Genomic DNA, 23,212 nt, shown 5'->3' on the forward strand with positions numbered 1-23,212 from the left:
TCTCTCTCTCTCTCTCTCTCTCTCTGTCTCTCTGTCTCTGTCTCTCTCTCCCTCCCTCCCTCTCTCTCTCTCTCTCTCACACACACACACAAACACACCTACTACCTATACAACTAGGTGGTGCAGGAAATCCAGTGATAGCTTTGGAGTCAGGAAGATTCTTCTTTGTGATTTCTAATCTAGCATCTAGCTGTATGACCTTGGATAAGTCATTTAACCTGTTTGCCTCAGATCCTCATCTGTAAAATGGGCTGGAGAAAGAAATGTCACGCACGCTATTATCCTTACCAAGAAAACACCAAAAGGGATCATGAAAAGTTGTACATGTCTGAAAACAACTAACTAAATATATTCACACACAATTATATATATATGTCATCTATATCTAATCTATATACTTTTGTGCTTGTGCATATGTATATATATTTATATGTGTATTATATATGTGTATACATAGCATTCATAATGTTATACATTTGTCTGTATATATACACATATGTACTATATATTTGTATGTATTATGTAGATGATAGCAATAGATATATAAAAGCCTCAATTGTTCTCCCTTTTCCCACAACTAGCAGAATTGAAATGGTTTGCAATTACAGATGGATTTGAGATCATGGGAAAGGAAAGGGTTGGAGAGTAAGCAGCAAAGCAATCCAAAACTACCCTTGTCTTCCTCCACATCCCAAGATGGCTCTTGCCCTGGGGAAAGATGACTTGAAGGTGGGTAATATAAGTAATAATACCTAATAAATGGAATTACCTATGTGCCTAAGAACTTCTAGAACATTCTTGATATGAAGAAACTGAACTAGAATTGCTGTACCTATTCCTGCGTCTTCAAATAATTCCCCAAACCATGAATGAAAGAGAGATAGGAAGGGAGAAAGAAGAAGAAGAAAGAAAAGAAGGAAGGAAGGAAGAAAGAAAGAGAAAAAAGAAAGAAAAAGAAAGGCAAAGAAAATTGGCAGAGAATACCTAGTAGACTTGTGGTCTCAGTGAGAAGAATGTATTGATTGGACAAATGTTTAGAGATTAAACCTTGAAAAAGAGTGACTCAGCAATTCATCTGCACTGGATCTATAGGGCTCTGGAATGTAGTTCAGTCTCAACCTCTATTTAAATTAAAAAGCTGCTGCTGAGGTAGTTCATTCCTGAACCCCTGTCTGAGTCTGGAAGGCAATCTAGGGCCCAGGTCAATGACTGGCAGAGTACAGATTATAAGAGGGATAACTTGACCTGATTACATAGAGAAGTAACAAAGGAGATTTTATCTCACATTTCTCTTTTCCATGCTATACCAACTTGTGAAGCACTGGGAAGAAAAAAGGACTTCTAACATCAAGGTTCTCTTGTAATTGCTTCAAAGAAATAACTTCTGACATACTAATCAACCAATAATTTTTTTGAAGCATCGATTCTATATATTTTTTCTGTGCAAAGAAACTTTCAGTGATACATAAGATGTAATATTATCTGTCTCAGACGCTTCTCTCTACAATGTAGTTCAAGTAGAAGTCTCCTGGTAAGTATTTAACAATTGGCTTTCTGAAAAAAATGTACACATGACACACTTTTTTTTTTTAAAGCAATTGGGGTTAAATAACTTGTTCAAGATTATATGGCCAGTTATTTCTGGTTGTGGTGCTAAGTATCTGAGCTCGGATTTGATCCCAGGTCATCCTGACTCTGGGGCCGGTGTTCTTACTTACTGCACCACCTGGCTGCCCCTAAGCAATTGGGGTTAAGTAACTTGCTCAAGGTTACATGGCCAGATATTTCTGGGTGGGTGCTAAGTGTCTGAGCCTGGATTCGATCCCAGGTCATCCTGACTCTGAGGCTGGTGCTCTTACTCACTGTGCTCCCTGGCTGTCCCAACACGACACACTTTTTAAATTTAATCTGCATTATTAACATTTTCTCCATCATTTTCTTAAGTCTGGACAATCAGCAAAATAACAAATCAAGCCCTGATTTGTATTATTTGATGATTTCTTTTTTTTTTTTTTTGTCTTTTTTTTTGGAGGGGGGGAATCAGGGCAATTGGGGTTAAGTGACTTGCCCAAGGTTACACAATTAGTAAGTGTTTAGTACTTGAGGTCAAATTTGAACTCAGGTCCTCCTGACTCCAGGGCCAGTGCTCTATTTACTGCACCACCTAGCTGCCCCATATTTGATGATTTCTGAAATGTAAATTCTTACACTGAAAATTTAAAAATCAACTCTTGTGACCTGGTAGGAGCTAACTCCAGCACATCCCCGATTCTTGGTCAGTCCAAGTCTGGAGGATTGCTAATTACTTTGAAAAGAATGATGAATTCATCAATATGTATTTGATTTAGAAGAACAGGTGATATGTGCTTGACTATATAAAGTACTACACAGAGTTTTGTTTGTATGTAACTTAATCCTTTATCTTTTTTTCAGAGAAAACAGTAGTGATAATTCATTTAACAGTTATATCCTCTTTCTTCAGTGTTTCTGGGACTCCTGCAGAGGGAAGATTTGATGGTGGCCACTTGAAATATTTTTATTTGTGTTTGTTAAATTTGAGAAAGTTAGGTGTTGCAATGGATAAAGTACTAGGCCTGGAGTCAGAAAAAAACTTTATTAGCATCTAGTCTCAGACACTTAGTAACTGTGTGACCTTGGGCAACTTATTTAACCTCAGTCTGCCTCAGTTTCCTCCTCTGTAAAATGTGGATAAGGCACCTACCTTTTAGGGAGCAAGGTATCCTGAGGATCAAATATGAAAATATTTGCTAAGTGTTTATCATAGTGTCCATTATAATGTTATTATATAATATAAAAATAATAATAGCTTATTATTATACCTGATACACTAAAAATTGTGCAGAAGAAAGGATTAGATTTTATTCCTGACAGATTAAAACTAAAAAATGTTATAAGGTTGTAAAGACCAAAAGAAAAAGGATAGTAATAAATTTGAAGAAAGTATCAATATTATTATGATGAAAGGGTCAAAAATGTGTAGTGACATGAAGTCAGTACTCATCGTCATGAATAATTAGAATTGCAATAAAAGCAGAATATTATTTGTTGTGATCCCAGGCAGCAAACACAAACCTCCAAGGATTTGGACTAGTTAGTCTCTCAATTTCATATGTGAATATTTTCATAGTATTTCTTTCCTGAATATTTTGAATACCTAGGAATTTTCTGCTGCTGATTTTAAATTGATCCTGTCCTTTTTGGTGTACAGAATTTTTTGCATGATATATGCCCTATCAGATCATGAGTCCCTTGAGAACAGGGGCTGTCTTTTCCTCTCTTTTATTTTGTCTCTTGCCTTTTTTTCATATTCCCAAAATTTAGAACAGTATCTGACATACAGTAGATACTCAATAAATGCTTCTGGACAAACTATTCTGAATCAAAATAAAGAAAAAGCCTCCAGATTATTAATTTTCCATTTTCTTCTTAAAGGAGCAAGTTTGGACCATGGAAATTATTGCATTTTGTATCAGATCTTGCTGTTTCCTAAAACCTAGAGAGACTTTGATTTCCACTTCCATGAGAAGGGAAATGAGCTAGCTATTAACTTGATTTGCAGGTGAAATTTTCTGTGTCTTGAGATCCCCCCTGTTATTCTCATTTTTTTCCCTTAATACCTCCCATTTTTTCTTCTTCAAAAAGAATGAAAGAGGGGTGACACATATAACTTATATAGCTGATTTAATTAGAGGGGGTATAGTGGAACAAACCCTGAGTCTAGAGTATGAAGTCCAGTCAAGTGACCTTGGCTATTCATTACACCACACAGTCATGGAATCTTTATAAATTTCATGGCACTTTCCCCTCCACAACTCATTAAAGAGATATTTGTAGATACTAGAACTGGTCTAATGATGAAATGAATATTTTCCAACCAAGGACTAGCTAGGTTCAGTGAGATCCTTTACCAGGTAACATGAATTTATACATGAAGTTATGAGCTTTTCAGCCACTACACCTTTTCAGAGATCACTAATTCAATTCTAGGGAGTTGTGATACAGGTCAGTAGAAGAATGAACTGCTCTCTCTCCTCCTAGCCCCCCAAATACTATTGCTTGTATTGAAGTCCATAACCATTTAAAACTTATTATTAACTATTCTTAGTCTCAGTTTCTCTATTTGTAAAAATAAATTCCTATTTCATATCGTGTCTAACTCACAAGGTTCTTTTTTTTTGAGATTCCATTAATCGTGGATCACCTTTGAAAGTTTAAAGTACTACATGTGTATCATTTTTATTATACTAAAACTAGAGAGAATATCTGGCATTGAATATGATGGAACATTCCTTCTTTGCTTTAAGCACATGTAATTATGGGAATGATTTCATCACATTGGTTAGTTCTAAGAGTTTACCATGCCTTTACAATCCCACATATTGCTGGTTCAGCCTGGCTCCCTCACTTAGAATGTTTTTAGTTTTAATTCCATCTATTGATTAGGCATGCGATACTTTGGGACAGACAGCTGACCTATTTCCATAGCAGTATAATGAGAAAATTACTGACCTCTCAAGAGAGGTTCAGACGAAGGGAGAATTATAAAATGCTTTGCAACACACTAAGCATTAGGAGTGCTAAGTATTATTCTAAGTCCTTGAATTTCTCTTGGCACAGCAACATGCATTTACAGAAAACTTTATGCAGAGGTTAACCAGGAAATGCTTTGAGATTGACGTTAGTCTCTGAAAACATCTGGACATGCAAAAGACCAGATCAACTTGAAGTGCTCCCATACTGCAAAATGTTGTGACAGAAGATGACTACATGCCCTTAAATGAGGGGATTAAGGTCTCCCATGCCATATTTTCCAGATGGTCTCAGTGTCTATCTGTAATACCTGCAACTTTTCCAATCTTAATCCTTCCTGTTCATTTTCAGAGAGCTCCTTAATTGCGTCAATACTGAACAAGGTAGGAAACAACATCACTAGCATCAGATGGAACCTTATCATCCCCGTAGGGACATAAGAATTAGTGGTGACCCTGTGGGCTGACACAACTATGGTTTCTTCAGGCTGCCTTGTAAGAGTTTGGAAAATAAAATCAAGGCTTAGGCAAACTAATATTTCATTTGTCAGTATCTCAACACCCCAAGGCAGAGCTGTGTTTTTCCAGAAAAAAAATATTCAGTGGAAGTGTTTGTTTCAATCACATTTGTTTTCTTGAAAGTTAAGGTGGTGCAAGCTTACCCCAGGCCAGCTGCAGCTTGTTGTCCCTCAGGTCAGTTTTCTTCATGCTGAATTCTCAATGGTTAATTTATGGCTTAAATGTTTTCCAAACATGTTGTAGTTTTTGTTTTCTATTTGGGAAAATACAGTAGCATTAGAATAGTTGACTGAAAAGTATTGTCCTACTGACTATGCAGAAAAAGATGTGGTTCTTAGCCTCATTTAGTCTAAATTTGGCCACTTGGCCAGTCTTGTACTGTCAGCAGAGTTACAGCTATATAGAGCTGTAGGGTTTTATGTCCTAGGGAGAAAAATTTGGAAGGCACAGATAATACTTGTTCAAATCTCAGGGTATGATTTCTCCCCTTCCTGGTCCCACATTGGGAGGAAGTGATGGTGACTTCCTCCTTATATACTTCCAAACATCCTGGGATCCTGGGGCAGGCCTCTTCTCCCTGAGTCACACCTAGATGATCCTGCCACCCCTCCCCCAACTGCCTCATGTGGAAACAAAACAAAACAGCTAAATATAATTGGACATTTTGGGAGGGGGGCAATCCTAATTATATCAACATGTGCCTGTCATATTTTTCGAAACCCACAAAATATATCTTCAGGTTTCTAGAAAAGGTGCTGTATAGATGAGAGCTGTGTTTATTTAGCATTCTGAGAAATGGCATCCTAATAACTATAACACTCTTAATAACCTTTACTTTGGTCATGATGTAGAGGAGCTATAATTACCAACCAATATACACCCTGTACTTCAGACCCCTTACAATGCACACCCAAGCCCTGGTGTTACTATTCCTGGGCAAAGCATTAATAATTGGATATCACTTTGGAGAAAGGGCAATGCTTTATCGCAAAGCATAGTGTTAGCTTTGATATCTCTTTGTGCAGTTGCTGGAACATTCCTAGTGACTGCTTCTCATCTAAAGAGATACTGGCAGGTTTGCCCTTTTTTCTCGTGAAATATCTGCTCTTCTGGGAAACCTATACCAACATATATTGAGAATTTTTATGTCTTATTAAAGGTTGTTCACTGATATTTGTAGTTTCTGGAGCACACTCTGAATTATTATGAGGGAAATTCTAAATTTACTTAGGAGCAGATTATACTCTAAAGAGAATCCAACACGATCAGGAACAATCATATTGCTAGAACAAGAATACTTATTTTAGGCAAAATCTACCACCACTCATTTTGCCAAAACTTGAAGGACAGAGGGTCAGGACAGGTGAACTATTGCCTTGATGCCACATGTGGCCTTCTAGGTCCTCAAGTGTGACTCTTTGACTGAACCCAAACTTCAAAGAACAGGTCCCCTCAATAAAAAGATTTGTTCTGTTAAACTTGGACTCAGTCAAAAGGTTGCACCCAAGGACTTTGAAAGTCACATGAGACTCCAAGATCACATGTTCTCCACCCCTAACCCCTCAGGTATACTGGGGAGAAAAGAAAATAAGGGGCATTTTAGAAGTACTTTCAAGAATTTTAAACTTATTCTGTGGAAGGAAATTATATTTGTGCCACTTGACTGTAGAGGGCATCATTAGGAAGAATTAAGAGAAGATGCAGAGAGTATCCAGGGTCTGAAAGTCTAATTTTAGAGACATATAGAAGTTGTTCCTTCTCTGAAGTATAGTACTAAGACTGGATTGTTGTTTAGTATACTTTAAAACCATGCCACTAAAATGTGAGATAAAAGCTTAATTCATAACTTTTGTATCCAAACAAAATTTACTGGGGGATGCATAGCAGTTAGCTCAGTCTGAATGTGGCAGAAAAGCTTCTGACATTCCTCCTATGCCTGTGATGGTCTTCATGGGTATATAACAACCAGCATTTATATGGAGTTCTATAAAAGCCTATATTTATATAAAGGCAGCCAGTGGTTCAGTAGCTAGAGTACCAGGCCTGGAGTCAGGAAGACCAGAGTTCAAATCCAGCTTCAGACAATTCCTAGTTGTGTGACCCTGGGCAAGTCACTTAATCTCTGATTGTCTGACAAAATGGTTTCACTGGAGAAGGAACTGGCAAACCACTCCTGTATCTTTGCCAGGAAAAGCCCAAAATAGGTTCACAAAAGGTCAAAAATGACTGAACAACAACAGTTTATAGAGTTCTAGGATTTACAGAGTGTTTTATGATTATTTACCTGATTTGATACTCACAACAACCTTGTTAAGGTAGATGCTATTATTATCTCTGTTGTACAAAGAAAGAAACTTAGGCTGAAAGATTAACTTTCATAGGATTTCAAACTAGTAAGTGTCTGAAATGGGATTTGAATTTGTCTTCCTGACTCATGTCAACAGACATGGATGAGGACAGGCAGTAATGCATCTTTAGTAGTGGTGCATTTTGAGATTATCTCTTTATTATATATGAAAGGGTGGGTAAAGAATTTAATAAGTGCTTACTGTATGCAAAACAGCAACTAGGTGGCACAGTGAATAAAGTGAAAGGCCTGGAGTCAGAAGATTCATCTTCCCAAGTTCAAATGTGGCCTCAGACACTTTCTAGCTGTGTGACCCTGGGCAAGTCACTTAACCCTTTTTGCATCAGTTCCTGTTCTAAGCACTCATCACACTTTCATGGCACCTGTGACATTCTACATTATATGAAATGAGTTAAAGTATTGTAAACTTGTTTTTTTTTACTGTAAAAAGCTAACTAAATGTCAGTCTGATAGATTTCATTCTTCTTCATTTTTTGCACAAATTATTGTCCACACTGGGTTGAAAGAATCTTGAGATGAGAGACCTGGATTTATTCCATTGTGTACCTTCTACTACACAAGGACAGTCTCTTTCAGAAAGCAAATTATAAACATTTGTTTAATCCATTTCTATTCTGTTGGAAACTACAGTATATTTGTTCAATACCTATTGAATGCCCAGTATTGTTAGGCATTGTACTACATAAAAATGAGTATTAGAACATAGACTCTGCCATCATATTTATATTATATTGGGGAAACAAGACATAAACATAGAAATGTGAACAAATATTGTCATAGCATAGAGACTGCTAGATGAGTTAGAAAGACCCATGCTCAAATTCTTGCTGTTACTATTGTTCAGTAGTTTCAGTTATGTCTGACTGTGACTCAATTTGGGGTTTTCTGGGCAAAGATACTGGAGCAGTTTGCCATTTCCTTCTCCAGCTTATTTGAGGCAAACAGGGTTAAGTGACTTACCCAGAGTCATATAGCTAGGTCAGTTCTTCCTGACTTCAGGCCCAGTGCTCTATCCACTGAGCTACTTAGGTTCAAATCCTACCTCTGGTATTTACAAGCTATGTGACCAATGCAAATAATTTAGCTCCCCAAGCATCAGTTTCCTCACCTATAAAATAGGGGCAATGAATGTAGTAGCTACCTCATGGCATTCTCTGTGGAGCTCAAATGAAATTATGGAGTGTTTTGCAAACATAAAAGCACTATGAAATATTAGCTATTAAGTGGAAAGTTTAAAATGACCACTTATGGCTCACTATAACATGAGTGGTCAAAAAGCAAGAAAAAAAATGCAAAATTCCTGGTCCAGACAACTAGTACTTAGGTCTCAGAAGAAAAAAAATGCCATGATTTTGAGGAATTGGGAACATATTCATGCGAGGTTATATCAACAAGCATCCTTGTTGCTGCTAGCACAGGTTCTTAGATCTGCTTTTATAAAAGAAAGGAACTCAGAATGGGTTAAAAATCTTACTATTTATCTAGTACAGGGGAAAAAGTCAACACCCTGAAATTCAGAGAATACAAAGAGAATACAAACAGAAGTTACAAGCAGAAATTAAAAGCAGACAGATAAACAGATCAGCAGACAGGCTTCCAGATGTCTGACCATTACATCCATACCCAGTTAGTTAACAGAGAGGGAAGCACTAACATCTGGGTTTTCAAAGCTAGGGGGCTCAATGTCTGCCTAGTCTCATCTGGCCAAATCATGGAGCTCTTCCCAAAGTGAGCCCCAAAGCAAAAACTCACCTCAGAGTATATATAGCCTTCTCCTGTGTCAGAGAATGTCACAACTCTCTTGACCCACTACCCAATCACAAAGTAAAAAGGTGTGGGCATTCCTGAAGAACAAGCCTCCTTCCACAGGCTCCAGGTGACCACATTCAGCCTATTAGGGGGCAGAGTATATTTTCAACCAGGGAAGATTCACTTAAGTCACTTAAGCCTATCAAGGGGCTAAGGAGCAGGGAAGATCTTCAGATTCCCATTCCTATAACAAAGGGGAGGAATTTGAGGCAGATTCATCAGGATAGATAAAATCCAGGTCAGAGGAAAAAGTGGAGGTCTTCTTGGTGGAGAAGAATTAGTGGCCTGAGCAAAGGGCTGAAGTGGAGAGTGCAAGATATATAAATGTGAAACCATTTGATTGGAGTAGAAGCTTAGGAAAGATTAAGGGTCAGAGAAACAACTGGAAAGGTAGTTTGGAGGAAGACTTGAATAGGCCTAGTTAGGCCAGCTAGCCATGTGGAACAATTGGGACCGATGTCAGGAAGACCCACATTCAAATATGACACCAGACACTAGCTGCGTTACCCTGGGTAAGTCACTGAGCTCTTCATTTGTAAAATCAAGATAATAATAGCACCTACCTCCTAGGATTGTTGTGAGGATCAAATGAGATAATTATAAGGTACTTAGCACAGGGTAAGTGCTATCTAAATGTTGGCTCTTACTATTAATTATCAGGCCATGAAGATAATTCTTTTAACTATAAGCACAATTTCATTGACAAAGACCCCTCAAATGCCTTGAAAGAAATGACCTAAAGTACATACATTTAGGAGAGGGGGAGGAAGAGCAAACACTTACATACACTATGAATCACTGCACAATCAATCCCATCTAACAAGTATTTACATAAAGCACTTGCTATATGCAAGGAACTATACTATACATTCATGATAAAAGAAATAAAAATAGTCTTTGTTCTTAATATTCATTTGGGGAGGAAAACAGGGGTAGGAAATGCAATATAGTACATTTAGTCAAGACTAAGAAAATATTAGGGAGAGTAGGCACTTCCAACTAGGAGAAAAAGTCTCCTGAAGGAAGTGGTTCCTGAATCAGGTAAGCTTTGAAGGAAACCATGCAACCCCAAAAGCCAAGGCGAGGAGGCAGAACATTCTAGACATGATGGAAGATCTGGGCAGAGGTACATAGGCAGGAGATTATTAGGAGTTACAAAGAAAATGCCATCTGAAAGTATTCAAAACCAAACAGTACCAATTGATGTGTAGGTTATAAAGTGAGCAATAGTTTTCTTATAAAGCTCACTGATGGATATTGGCCAAGAGTATTTTAATTCAGTTTGAAACAGAGCTCATATCCAATGTCAATGTGTCCTAGTTAGCAATATACTATGATATAGTGTATGTAATAATTAGAAGGCAATAATGTCTGCTAAATTTTAAAAGTGCACTTGGGTGTTAACATAATCATAAAGATGAAGCTAATTCACAGGAGAGATTCAGGCTGTCTGCTTGGTGGCAATTTTTTTTAAGTACTTGTAAGGAAATGATCGATCCAATTAAAATAATTCACACTCCTGGGGACAGAGGGAGGGAGGGAAGGAGAGTCATCAATCCTCTATTTCCTTCTACCATATTTATACCAATAGCCACCTTCTTCTTTTGTGATTAACATCACCCCAGCCAAAGACTCCAGACTCTAAGAGACAGTCTTGTGATTTTACAATTCAACATGTATCAAGTTGTGTCCAAAATTGACAGAGGGTTGGATTTTGTGCCCTTCAAGTATAAGTTTGTAATGTTGGCATTTACAAATGAATCTTTAAGGTTAATTAAATGACACAGTGTTGTGTATGCTGTTAAGCTCAGAGGAATATTATTCTCATTTCTCCTTTTTAAAGCCTTTTTATGTTATGTTCATCCTTTAACCCCAAATAGGTCTATACTGATTTGTGTGTGGCATGTACACAGTATTTCAGAAGGGCACATTTCTGCATACAGGCATAGGAGACAAGGTGGTTCAGGGGAGCTTGAAACAAATACTTAGAAGCTATGCATCCAAAACCTAGTGCTATCCTTTCTTTGAAGAAGATAAAATATAAAATATCATTGAATTTCCTTAATATCCTCATCTATAAGATTGAAGAACAGGCAAGAAGACCTATCACATGCTTATACCATACAATCAGCTCCTGTCAATTATTGATTTAAAATTTTTTCCATGTCTATGCCTCTCTTTCCATTTTAACTGTCACCAACCAGCTCTTGTTTCAGGCATTACTACTACTACTACCACTACTACTATTACTTTTACTACTGCTACTGCTACTGCTGCTGCTGCTGCTGCTGCTGCTACTACTACTACTACTGCTACTACTACTACTATTACTACTGCCACCACTACTACTACTGCCACCACTATTACTACTGCCACCACTATTACTACTGCCACCACTATTACTACTCCTACTATTACTACTCCTAATGTGGAATATTTCAACATGTTTTTCATTTCAACTGCTATCTGTACCTCCATTCTCTCCCTGCTGTAATACATTCTATACACTATCACCCCATTAATCTTCCTAAAGCATAGGTTTGATTACATCACACCTCTGCGCAAACACCTTCAACCGTTCCCTATTGCTCACCAAATAAAATACCATTTTCTTAAGCATAATATTAGAATTCTTATGCAATATGGCTCCAATGAAACTTGCAGCTGATTTCCCAACCACTCTTCCATGCATAGCTTGTTTTCCAGTCCCATGGAATATTTATCAATCTTCCAATATGTCTTAAGGTTTCTCATGTCATTTTGTCCACATCAGATGTCTTCTTCTCTTTATCGCTTAGGATCCTAGGCCTCTTTCAAGGGCCATGTCAAAAACTGCCTCCTCTATGAAGACAAAATCATAGAATTACAGAAATTGCAACTTAGAAGAGACCTCAGCAGCCACCTCGTCCAACCATACATGAAGGAAATCCACTTATAACTTGCCTGTCATGTGACTGTTAAGCCTCCCCTTGAATATTGCCAAGGAATTCTTCTCTTTCTCTTATCTCTTAAGGCTACATAGTTTTCTTTTGGACAGCTCTAATTGGTAGGAAGTTTTTCATGACATCAAATCTAAATTCATCTCTTTGAAAGCAGGCCATTTCTCCTTGTTTGGCCCATTGGGGCCAAAGAGGGGTCCATTCCCTCTTTATCATAATAGGCCTTTAATATTTGAAATCAGCTTTTATATCCTTTATAAATTTTCTCTTTTTATGGATAAACATGAATTATGATGCAATATAATAGATATGTGTGGAACAAATACTTTAATATTAGTCCCATGAGAATAATAGGAAAGTACTTTAAAGATTGATTTCTGGTCAAATGTATTATATATATTATATTCTGGTTAAATATATTTGCTTAAAGTATTCTAACATAGGCATTGGAAAGGATCTCAAAGACTATCCAGTTTAAATTGTAAAGGAATTCTATCCCCACAAGAAAATCTCTGACAATTAGTCTTTGAGTCTTTGCTTGAAGGTCTTTTATGAGAAGACTCCTCCTACCTCACTCTTCTAATTTTGATAACTCTAATTAGTCAGAAAATGTTTTTTTCACATTGACCTTAAAAATACTTTCTGGAAACTCCATCCTTTGCTCCCAGTTTTTCCCATTGGGGACCAAGCAGATATATTTATTTCCCTTTCCATTTCACCATCATTTTATAGGTTGAACCAGGGGTGGGGAACTTGTAGCCGTGAGGTCACATGTAGCCTTCTAGGTCCTCAAGTGTAGCCCTCTGACTGAGTCAAAGCTTCATAGAACAAATTTCCTTAATAAAAGGAATTGTTCTGTAAAACTTGGATTCAGTCAAAAGGCTCCCCCTTCCAGTGCTTGAATTAGAACACCTTGAGGATCTTACTCACCCTGATTAAGCTCTTTTGCACTTTTTCTGTCTTGTCTGTGTCCCTCTTGAATTGTGGGTGTGTATATGTATGTGTATGTGTACACACATACACAAATACATGTATGTATTATATATGTAAAATATTAGTAGTCATAGCAATAGTAGTAGTAGTAGTAAGTAACATTTACATAGCACTTCCTATGTGCTAGGCATCATGCTAAGTACTTTGTAATTATTATCTCTTTGATCTTCACAACCCTGAGGGATAAGTGCTATTATTAACCTCATTTTATAGATAAGGAAACTGAAGCAAACAGGGTTTAAGTGAATTGCCTAGGGTCACATAGCTAGTGAGCTGTTTTAGGCCAGATTTGAACCCAGATCTTCTTGACTCCATGCCCACTGTACCTTAAGGACAGGGACTGTCTTGATTTATACTTGTATTTGTATTGCTAGAATTTAGCAAAGTGTCTGGCACCTAGTAAGAACTTGATAATTGTACATTGCTTGACCATGACAGAATGAGAAAAGAGGAGAACAATTATTGTCCTAATTCTAGATAATATATCTCTCTTAACATGGCTCAAGATTATATTGACTTTTTTTTTTGGCTACCACATTACATTTATTTTCCTGTAGAACTTAAAATACATTAACATACCTAAACATTTTTCATATGAACTTTATCTAGCTATGTTACTCTGATCTCGAACCTCTGAAGTTGTTTTTGAACCCAGCTACGAGCCTTTATTTACATTTCTCTCCATTAGATTTCCTCTTTTTAGACTAGCACAATATTCTTGTTTATCATAATCTTGGATGCCAAAATCTAGAAAATAATGTGAATAGTGGTCTGTATGGACTATTAATCCTGTCAAAAAAGAAAATGAAATTATTCTGGATTCTGGCGAAGCTTATTGTTGATGAGGCTATGTTGACTTTAATAAAAAAATTCTCCATTCATCTTTCTTTTCCTTCCTTCCTTCTTTCTTCCTCCCTCCCTTTCTTTCACCCTTCTTCCCTTCCTCCATCTCAGCCTCTGCCCCTTCTTCCCTCCCTCCCTCTCTCCTTTCCTTCTTCCCTCCTTTTCTATCTGTATTTCCAAGACAATATTCCGGCAGCAACTATGAATATGCCAATATAATTTTGAATCACAAATTATAACAGACTCGCCATAGAGAATATAGAAGCAAAACATTTTTGATACCAGAAAGCCAAATCCCAACACCAGAAAACTGAATTTGTCATGGCAACAAAGAAATCTATACACAATAACACTACAGAGATCGTCATCCCCAAACCCTCTCATAAACACTCACAAGCCTAGCTGTCTCTTTACCTCTCTCTCCCCCAACTCTAACTGCTCTGACTCCCAGCTTCCTTTGGATTCTGTTTCACCTGCTCAGCAAATTCCTCCTACCACAGGCTCCATGTGTTTACATTCAGCCTTCTAAGGGACAGTGAAGATCTTCAAATTCCCTTAGGCCTATTAAGGAGCAGGGAAGATCTTTAAATTCCAATTACCATTACACTATTTTAATCAATAAAACACCCCTTTAATAATATGTTCTTGAATTCTGCCAAAATTTGAAATCAACATCACCATTCTATTATCTGAGACTCCATCTTTACCTTTAAAAAAAATAATGATAAATGCCCTCCTCCAGTCCTGAAGTATTTCTCCCATTCTCTATAGTCTTTCAAAGACCACTAACAGAGTTTGGCAATCCTTCCTGTAAATTTTTTCTCTTTCGTGGGATGTAGCTTGTCTGGTTCTACAAACTTAAGCTCATCGATGGTATTTAGGTCTCCTTTTATTTTTAATTTTGACTAGATGTATCATTTCCTTGGAGAAAACTCCCTGTACCAATGAATATCACAAACTGTTAGGAAATTATAATCTTGGAGTATTGCTTTGAGGCACTAATTGGTTGAGCAATTTGTCTGAGATCACTCAAGAGGATGTTTTGAAGCAGAATTTTCACTCGGGTTTTCTTGCCTCCTGTTCTCTATCGACTGTATCAGGCTGCCTCCTGCTTTCTTCCTGTCTTCTCGTTTATCTACTGTTGCAATTCCCTAATAAACATTTTTATTTTGTCCTTTCCTATTCAAGGCTCATTCCCCTGGGAAGAAAAAGCAGAACATCATCAAAGTTGACGAGTAAAATCTTGTCTCCATCAATCCATCCATTGTAAGAATTTGGTCTTCCACTTTTCTTCAAGAAAAAGTTTCTTTGTCCTTCTTACCCATGGTATTAACACTGTTATTATTTTCATTGGAGAGTCAATATGCAAAGTGAATGAAGAGCTGAATTTTAATTGATGAAAATGTTGATTCCAACCCTACCTCTGACACATACTGATCATATGACCCTGAGTATGTTATGTTGTATGTCAAAGAAGTATGACCCTGTTAGTGCCCCTGACAACTATCTAAGACTGTAAGTTTCAGACAAGGTGCTGACCTGCAGTGGTAGGGGGCACCTTTTCTACCTGTGAATTTCTTACACCAGTGCAGAGGTTCAGTCCTCATTCTTGCCCTTTGTCACCAACTTCCATTCATTTGTGCTTCTGAAACTGTTCTCACAGATCTATGAAATTATTTTATATTTATCTTCCATTTCTTGCCCTTTCTTCTATTTTCTAAAAAAAAGTTTTCTTAAAATCAGAATTGTTTGATGAGTTCATTGTGCAACAACAATAGTATCTTTAGATACCTACCTTTTCTTCCTCAATGCATTTTTTCCCTATATCTAGGCACTGAGCATATTGCCTGGCAGAAAGTCATTGTTTAATAAATGTTTATTGATTGATAGGCTACATGGCAGACTATGCCTGATTTTCCTTTCTATCATGAATTGAAAGTTAGACTGCTCATTTTCTCCCAAGATTCCCATTGTTATTAATTCAGCTATTACTTTCTCATTTAAGGACAGGATCATGTCCAGAATAGGAATTTCCTTAATGTTTCCTCCACTTTTTTATTTACTCCAATCCTTCATTAAAAAAAAATAACACATTGACATAGCACTTCGAGATTTACAAATTACTTTCTTTTTCTTATGCATTTATCAATCATCAACAAACACATTTCAAATACACAAAAGAAAAACAAGATAGAGTACCACATATGAAACATGACATTATAATTAGGCAAGCCATGAATTTGTTAGCTGCTCTGTTTTTGGCAGACAGAGTATTTGAATCGGTAGGTGTTCAGATAATTGAAGCACTCCAACCTAACAATAGCATGTTTCCTAGCCAGCTGCATGATCTTTTCTCCAAACTCCTTTTCAGGTCATCTGTAATATGGGTGTAGGGCCATATAGTTGTTTCCCCTGCTACTGATCTTTAACCATATGTTCTCCCCAGTGATTCCACTGTTTCTTTCCTTGATTTTCTTGCTTGAGTATATCTCAATATAAAATTCTGCTTCTCTTTTCCCACATTTCCTCCCCCTTTTATTGGTTCCTTTCATCTTGAGTAAAATCTACTCCCCTAGGGCCATATTTATGAGTGCCATCCAACCAAATCCCAGTGATAAGCAGAGGTATGCTGGATCCAGCTCTAAGAGGCTTGCAAGGATAGATTGTTACATTTTCCATGTGAGCATTCATACCTAAGAAGTTAGGAGCTGCAGCAAAGCAAGGTCTGTTTTGTTGATTACATAGACTAAAGAAAGTGTTGATTACACAGATTAAACTTAAAAGTTGTGAGTGCCTCTATATCCTGTGCCTCCCCCAACCTGTGTCTCCCCCATCCTCAAAGCCTGGTTTTTAAACACTTCTCAGCACAACCCTGCATTGCTCTGTGAACACTGCTTGAGCTCAGCAGGAGCACAGTAGAAGGTTCAGGGAGTGAAGTCATCACAGGCTGGAGTCCTGGAGACTAGAGGCATAACAACAACAATAAAAATAATAATGGTAGTTACTTGCATTTATATAGTGCTTTAAGGTTTGCAAAGTGCTTTACATCCCTTTCTTATTTGAGTCTTACAACATCTCTGCCTCCAAGGCCAAATTTTTCTCTTTCCTTTAGGATTTCTAGTTCCCTTGTATTCTACTTATACTTTGTGCCATGGGTTAAGTCCTTGTGTGATAGATAATAAGGGCTTTATTTCTGGCTACTTCCTAGATTCTATTTCCTGTGAATTACTGCACTTTTATTCTTAATTTTATCAGTTTCTATTCTCTATGGTATTTATTTTGGTAGAAATATGTTAGCATTTTTCTTCCACCCTTTCCTTTTTCTCTTTAAAACCTTACTGAGCATATCTGAAAGACTCCGGGCAAATATCTTTTTATTAGCCTTCATTAGTTACACTCCTTTATCCTCCTTCATTAGTTACACTGCAAACCTGGCCAAGGGAATTGTAGAAACCCATAATTCCCCTATTTTAAGCTTTGCTATAGAAATCCACATTCTATTGTCAGATACTGTCTTATGAACCAGCTGTTCACTTCTCAAATCTATCTTTTCTTCTAAAGATCTTAATTAGCAACAGTGATGAAAATACCTGTGTTCCTAAGAGTTTCCATTTCTTTGAATAGGAATTTGTGATTCTTAACAAACCTTTCTAGATTCCTTCGGGCAGTCTGATTTCCCCATGTTAATTATGACAAGTGAGTAGTTGTCATTAGGTTGGATGAAACTTAAGATGCTTAATGCCACTTCCTGTTGAACATGCCTCGGAAAACAGATCTCTTACATTAATATGAAGTCAGCAAATGGCTACCTTAGTAACCACAACCACCCAGAGTCATCACTTCGACCTCTCATCTTTAATAAAGAATCTCTGCTAGTAGTCTTCCAGTGGACCACATCATTACTCCTTAGAGTGCTTTCTCTTCAGAGAATTCAGCTCCCCTCTCAGTGGGGAAGAGACTCAATTGAACTCTTGGTATAAATCAGGATTCCTTTCTCAGTTTCAGATTTTTCTGTGTTTTTACTTCAAGTTTTAAATTTTACTCTTCCAAGGTATACTTTATTCTTCCCAATGGCCAGAGGAAGGAACTTTCCTCTGGTTCTTTCTTTTCCTTGTTTAAGATAACTATCATTTGGGGTGACAAGGTGGTGCAGTGAATAGAGCACTGGCCCTGGAGTAAGGAGGACCTGAGTTAAAATCTGACCTCAGACCCTTAACACTTACTAGCCGTGTGACATTGGGCAAGTCACTTAACCCCATTTGCCCTGCTTTCCTCCCTCCAAAAAGCAAAAAAAAAAAAAAAGAGATAATGACCATTTTATGCTTTATATCTATATAGTTGTTTCTTGGCTATGGAATATAAATGGACTTTACTCACTTTATAAATTCTTTCCCCTTCCTCAGCAGGAGCAAACCCCTCCTCCTCCAATCTCCATCTTTCTTGTTAGTAGTGGTTGTGTCCAGTTCTTGCTCGCCATGCTTGTTTTTACATTATTTTTGGTTCAATTGCTGAGGGCTCCAAGAAAGTTCTTTATTTATTTATAGTAGTCTTCCTTAATGACAGTTCCTAATGACCTTCATCAGTAAGTCTGATAAGCAGTAAACAATTTAACTGCTCTTTTCTCATGAGATGTTGTTAATTCGTTCCATTGACTCTGATTGACAACTGTTAACTTTCTTTCAGAACCCTAATGTAAATAGAAGCTGGGTACAGCTGATGTGTATGAGGAAGTTTCTAACTTCTCTAGTAATAATGGGGCTGCCTCCTATCTCTTCCTATATCCTCCCTCCTCTTCCAATGATCATATGTTAGAACCTTCTTCAGGCCACTTCATGTTAGAATCTTCAGTCCACTGACACTTATCTACTTTCTTCTTCAGATGTGCTGATTTTTTTTTTTCTCCTACAAAAAGGGGCTTATTCCCGCTCCTTGGGAGTGACTTAGTGGTTGGTACCTGTAGTTTCCAAATCAATGGAGAAACAGTCAGGGATGATGGAAGACTCATTTGTTCACGGTGTATCACTCTTACCTACATTTTATCACCCTCCATCCCACATTTACTTGTTACTTGATGACAGTGGGCTACTCTCAGCCTACCTAGAAATCCTGCCCTGTGGCACTCTACCCAGGTCTGATTTCCTTTCCTGACATGACTCAAATGAGATAAAATAAGCAGATGATTTTTGCAAATGTTAAAGTACCACATACATTTTAACTATTATTATTGTTGTTCCTGTTGTTATTTTTAAAAATTATACTAGAATATAGTATATGCATTAAGAAAGGCAGGGGTTCTGCTGCAGGGAGGGATCAGCTTTAATCATAAGGAAGAGGAGGATGGTAGCAATGCAAACACTTTGACCATGTTTTTCTTTTGAAATTTGAAGTAATTAAGAGATGCTAGGCAATTATCCCTTATAATATCTCTCTGATGCATGTAGAGCTAGATATTATCTCCCCATTTTACAGTTGGGGTATCTTAGGCACCAAAGGACTCCAGTAATTTTTCCAAGATAATGTAGCTATTTAGTAGTGGAACAGGCCAAATGATTCATTGACCAAACTGTCTCAAACTGAGAGAGGGAGACAAAGACAGACAGAAACAGAGAGAAGAAGACAGAAAGGTGGAGACAGAGTGAGAAGGCATAGAGACAGAGGCAGAAAGATAAAGAGAAAGAAAGAGAAAGACAGAAAAGAGCGGCACAGAGTAAAAAAAGACAGAGATACAGAGACAGACACAAGACATAGAATGAGAAAATAGGGAGACAAAGAGACACAGAGAGATTAATTATACTTAAGACAAGTTAAGGCAAATACCAACCAATAGTTGAGAAGAATGAATTCTGTATAATAAACTGGAATAGGATCCTTCTCTGGAAAATGAAACACAAACTGAAATAAGTGATAAAATAGTCCAAACAAAAACATACAAGTTAATGCTACCATCCCCAGGGATTTTCTACTAGCTTAGTGGGTATGATCTGCAGTTATTGCTATCTTAAAGGCAATGCCTATCTTGAGACATTTTAGAGTTTTTAGGCAGCTGATATTTCACCACAGTAGGGCTAAACTGCTCCTCTGTGCCAGAAGATGGCACAGTGGAAAGTGTACCGAATTAGGAATTAGAATAGAGGTGCGGCCAGGTGGCTCAGTGAGTAAGAGCACCGGCCTCAGTGTCGGGATGACCTGGGATCGAATCCGGGCCCAGATACTTAACACCATACCCAGAAATGACTGGCTGTGTAACCTTGAGCAAGTTACTTAATCCCAATTGCTTTAAAAAAAAAGGAATTAGAATAGAATCAAGTCAAGTCAACAAGCATTTATTAAATACATTGGGTGTGCCAGGTTCTGTGCTAAGCTCTGAGAATACAAATAAAGGCAAAAACAAACAAAACAAACAAATCCATGAAACAATCCCTGCTCTCAAGAAGCTCCTTATCTAATGGAGAGTTCATAGTCAAGAGGAAATGGTGTCAAATCCTGCCTCTGAGGTGTATTACTGCATAACTGGGCAATCAATCCACCTCCATGGGCATCAGTTTCACCATCAGTAAAATGGATGTGTGGGTGTGGAGTCTGGGGTGTGGGGTTGTGCCAGATAGCCTGTGATGTTGCCCTCAACTGTGGGTCTATGATGCTAAGTCTTCTAACAATGTCTTGTAGCACAGAAATTTCTCTGGTTTCCTAAAGTCTATTATTCCATCAAAGATAAATCTCTGGCAGGTGTTACCAAGCTAAAAAGGCTTTAGTTATGGGCTCAGAGACATACTGAATGAATTTGGCTTATAAACAAGACTAGTTATATTCAGAAAAGACTCATTACCAAGGTTCTGGCTACATTGTTCATTTTTTTCTTTTTTGTTTTTTTGCCCATCGCAACTTAAGAAGAACCCCTACTGAAAGGTTGTTCAGTTGTTTCAGTTGTATCCAACTCTTTTTTTTTTTAAAGCAATTGGGGTTAAGTAACTTGCTCAAGGTTATGGCCAGTATATTTCTGGGTGTGGTGCTAAGTTTCTGAGCCTGGATTCTATCCCAGGTCATACTGACTCTGGGGCTGGTGCTCTTACTCACTGTGCCACCTGGACTGCCCTTAAGTTTTTGTGTAGTTTTTTTTTAAGCAATTGGGGTTAAGTTGCTCAAGGTTACATGGCCAGTATATTTCTGGGTGTGGTGCTAAGTAGCCTGGATTCTATCCCAGGTCATCCCGACTCTGGGGCCGGTGCTCTTACTCACTGCGCCAACTGGCTGTCCCATATCCAACTCTTTATGAAGCACCCTGCTATACTTATTTCTTTCTTTGGCAGCAGTTGTAGACATGGGAAGCTAGGTGGGGCAGTGGATAGAGCACTGGGCCTAGAGACAGGAAGACCTGAGTTCAAAACTGGCCTCAGTTACTTATTAGCTGTGTGACCCTTGGGCAAGTCACTTAACCCTGTTTGCCTCAGTTTCCTCATCTATAAAATGAGCTGGAGAAAAAAAAATGGCAAAATACTTTATTATCTTTGCCAAGAAAACCCCAAATAGTATCATGAAGAGTCAGACATGACTGAAATGACTCAGCAACAACAGATCACTGCTCTAGACAATTATCTAAGGCTATAAGTTTCAGAAGAAGTCCTGACTTTAATTGGTAGAAGTTTCTCATCTGGGAGTTTTCTGTGTCAATTAAAATCACAATTCTAGTCCTTATCTCATAAGGAACAATTCTAAAATTACATCATTTTACCTCATTTCCTTGAACACATGCATTGCATTTTGTAATAGTTATAGTATCTAGTACAGCTGATATTTGTTGATTGATTATAATTTAATTGAAGCCTTCACAAAATTATTGTATCTTGAATTATGAATATTATCAAGTCCTCATTTAATGGATGAGGCAATTGAGACCTAGAAAGGTCTCAATGATCTCCTTATACACCATAACCTTATACACTATACAATACTTTGTATTCTCTTGCAGCAGCAAACAATTATAAAGTGCTATATATAAGGTTCTTAGCATTGGGATAGACATTAAGGACACAAAGGCTTTTCTGCTTCATAATGAGTGAGGTCACCATGTAAACAAAATATATGTAGGATAACTTGCAGATGATCTCAGAGGTAGGGCACGGAGATTAAGAACAGGGAAAGGTAACTCCAGAAGGTGGGACATTAGCTGATACTTGAAGAAAGCCAATGAAGCTAAAAAAAGAGAGGAAATGAGGAGGGAGAGAGCTCTAAGCATGAGGGATAGCCAGATTCCAGAGATGGCAAGCAATGTGCTTGCAATAGCTAGAATTGTGTCAGTGGATCACACACAGATACTTAAAGTGGAGTGAGGTAGGAGATGACTTGAAAAGTAGGAAAGGAGAGAGGTTATGAAGGGCTTTCAAAGTCAGATGGAGGATTTTATATTTAACAATGTAAGTATTCAGGAGCCACCAAAGTCATCAAATGGGAAACGTGACATTGTCAGACTGGCACTTCAGGAAGATTAGTTTAACAGATGAGTGGAAGATGGACTAGAGGAGGGAAAGACTTCAGGAGGAGAGAACAACCAGCAGGCTATTGAAAAATTTCAGATGTGAGCTAATCAGGGAATGTACCACAGAGGTGGCAGCGTCGGAAGAGAGATGGGCATATGTAAGAGATGTTGCTTAGATAAAAATGACAAGACTTGGCAAATGATTGGATATGGGAGGAGGGGAGGAGTAGAGAGAAAAGAGTAAAGGGTGAGTAGGTAACTGGATGGTAGTGCCCTCAATAGTAATAGAGAAGTTAGAAAGAAGGGAAGTTGTGGGTGTGGGTGTGTGCATGTGTGTTAATAATATGAGTCCACTTTTGGACATTTTGAGTTTAAGATAGCTCTGGCACAACCAGTTTAAGATAGTCAACAAACTTAAAACGTGAGACCAAAGGTCAATGTAGAAGTTAGTGCTGGACAAATAGATAAATTCTTTGGGATCTAAAAATCATCTTCATACAGATAAAAATTGAATCCATGAGAAGTGATGAGATAACCATATGAAATAAAACAGAGAAGAGAGCCAGGACAGAGCCTTTGGGGACATGCACTTTAGGAGATAGGACCTGGATTAAGATCCTGCAAAGGCGACTGGGGAGTGATCAGACAGGTAGGAAGGAGAACTGGAAGAGAGAGGGCAGTGTCATAAAAATTTAAAAGAAAAGAGAATTAAGAAAAA

Source organism: Petaurus breviceps, unplaced genomic scaffold (assembly GCF_028583685.1).
Source record: "Petaurus breviceps papuanus isolate PSGF00001 unplaced genomic scaffold, PetGlider_PUasm1.0 90792, whole genome shotgun sequence".
NCBI classification, from domain to species: Eukaryota; Metazoa; Chordata; class Mammalia; order Diprotodontia; family Petauridae; genus Petaurus; species Petaurus breviceps.